General features: G+C 36.1%; 1 long non-coding RNA gene and 1 other non-coding gene across 2 annotated transcripts; both read left to right on the top strand.

Moving 5' to 3' along the window:
* Positions 1 to 394: 394 nt before the first annotated feature.
* Positions 395 to 466, top strand: trnap-cgg (transfer RNA proline (anticodon CGG)). The gene has a single exon. It is a non-coding gene; the product is annotated as a tRNA-Pro (tRNA).
* Positions 467 to 1,056: 590 nt separating this feature from the next.
* On the top strand, positions 1,057 to 2,405 carry LOC104954286 (uncharacterized). Its single transcript, XR_799319.1, has 2 exons — positions 1,057 to 1,173; positions 2,041 to 2,405. It is a non-coding gene; the product is annotated as an uncharacterized lncRNA (long non-coding RNA).
* Positions 2,406 to 2,602: the final 197 nt, after the last annotated feature.

Raw genomic sequence — 2,602 nt, 5'->3', positions numbered from 1 at the left:
CTTCATTGACATATTTTTTTATTTATCTGAGACCTATAATATATGCCTAAAAATAGTATAATAGGAGACCTTTAAATTAATATTTTAATAAAAAGAAAGTGCAGCTGCACACTTTTGTAATCATATGTTTATGTGTTTTGCAGTAGATTTATATTCTTATTCTGCATATTTTATATTGTTTACTCTATAGATAATCTGTTGATCGTTTTTTACTATTGATATATTAACCTTTTGTTTATTTTTTACTTTATTCTATTTGTATTTTATTCTATGTTTTATGTGTGCCTGTTAATATACAGTGTTCTAAAGTCATCAAATACATTTACTCAAGTACTCCACACTGAACTCTACTTGAGTAGTAATAGCGACGCCCCCTCTGTGCTTTTTTTCAAGTGGCTCGTTGGTCTAGGGGTATGATTCTCGCTTCGGGTGCGGGAGGTCCCGGGTTCAAATCCCGGACGAGCCCTTACTTTGAAAATCTCTACTTAACTGAAAGACATATTTCTACGTATACATCTGTGTTAAAAAATGGAATGTACCTAATCTTTAGAAATGTCGTGAAAAGTCATACAACACCCAAACTGAGGGGGATGCATCATGTTTAAATATGTAATATGTACTTCTGATCTAGTCTGAAGTGTACAAGCTTGATTAATTATTATAGTATTCTGATTTATAAACCAACACTTTTAAACGAGACAGAAATTATTCCTTTTAGTTCTACTAATTATTTTTGAGAACTCAACTAAAGTTAGTTCAAAGTGAGATTTCTGATTAAAAAGACAGAATTCTATGATTAACAAACACTTGAGAAATATGTATTGTTTCTCACTATTTACTCAAGTGAAGAGACAAAAGTATAAGCATTAATATGCTTAAAGTACCAAAAGTAAAAAAGTACTTATTCTGCACAATTGCCACAAAGCAGCCAAAGTTATTTCACTAATGTAGAAGAGTAAAAAGTACAATTTGTCCCTCTGAAACGTACACAGTGGAAGTAAATTACAAGTACACCAAAATTGTACTTAAGAACAGTAGGCCTACTTTAACGAGTGTACTTAGTTAAATGTTACCACTAATTGACAGCAGTGTTGTGCTTCCTGCAGTGAGGAGGATGGTGGTTGGAGTGCAGGTGGTGGAGGAGGTCGCTTTTGAAGACACAATCGAAGTGATGTAAGTATTATTCATATATTTATTAAGTTATGCTAATCGGACCACTAAGTTGTTTTTATAACATATGTACTATCAATTCAATCAAAGCTGATTTATATATAGCCCAATATCACAAAACATGTTTGTCTCAGTGGGCTTTACAGATTAACAAACAGAGATGAAAAAAAAAAGATAAATACAATTACAGACAATTAATGGAAAGAGATATAACGTGAAATACAAATAAAATGAGGTAAAATGCAACAGAGAGACAATAAAAATACAATGAAAACATTAATAAAATACCGTAAAATGTAGAAATCAGGAAGGCAGACATAGGGTAATCTAAAACCAGATGTAATGATAGGCTTTGGTAAAAAGGACTGCACTTATAGATCTCTCTATCAGGTCTCTTCGACCCCTCAAAGCTCTTCATTCACCCATTCACACCTCATTCATGCAGAGCAGCACCACTTGCTCTAGGGAAGCTCACACTCACACACACTCTCACACACACTCTCACACACACACTCTCACACACACTCTCACACACACACGCTCACACACCGTTGGCCATCAGGAGCAACTCAGGGTTCAGTATCTTGCCCAAGGACACATCGACATGTTGACTGCACGAGCTGGGATCTAACCAACAACCTTCTAACTGAAATACGAACGCAGCCACTTCTCTTAAAAGGGAAAGTCTTCAGCACTGTTTCCCTCTCTGATAAAAACAGGAAGCTGGTTCCAGAGAAAGGGAACTAGATAAAAACAGACACAATGCAAAGAGCAACTCTAGCAGGCAGTGCCATCACAGTAACTGAACATATTCTAACATTCTTGGGTTTCGGTGCATGTTTGGTTGAAAAAGATGTTTTCTCCCCTCAGAACGGAGGACATATACACGGATGATCTGCTGGACCCCGAGCTGCTGCAGGACGCCCAGCTCTACCCCACATGAACCCTGAAGCAAGATCCTTTTATTTGTCCTGCAACGGGACATTTACATTATTACAATAGAGAGTATAGACTTACATGTGGTACACGCCTCAGTATCCACACTTTATTCGATAACTCAATAAGTAAATGAAGGACATCATAAATACAAATTGGCTCATCTTACTCTCCCCAATGTTTCAAATGTGTTGACTGTTTTCTTACAACAGTCAATATTAGGTTATCTTATGTATGATTTCATTTTTAATATGGAAAAATATAATGTAATATAATATGTAATAAAATGATCAAACAAAGTGAACTTTCATTAATTCAAGTCAAAGGTCCCAGGTCATGCTTTTCCGGTTATCACCCGTCCCCTTGTGTGTTATGAAGGTTTTTCTGCATGTAAACGGTCTGCAGTCAAAAACCTCAAAGTACACCCTGCCGCGAGTAAAACTCTAACACAGAAAAGACCTCCCCAAAACGCCTCGTTGGATTTCCAATTGTTTTC

This window comes from Notothenia coriiceps, unplaced genomic scaffold, assembly GCF_000735185.1.
Source record: "Notothenia coriiceps isolate Sejong01 unplaced genomic scaffold, NC01 NC01_scaffold00023144, whole genome shotgun sequence".
Taxonomy (NCBI): domain Eukaryota; kingdom Metazoa; phylum Chordata; class Actinopteri; order Perciformes; family Nototheniidae; genus Notothenia; species Notothenia coriiceps.
Note: the sequence above shows the minus strand (reverse complement) of the source record. Positions and strands in the feature narration are given on the sequence as shown.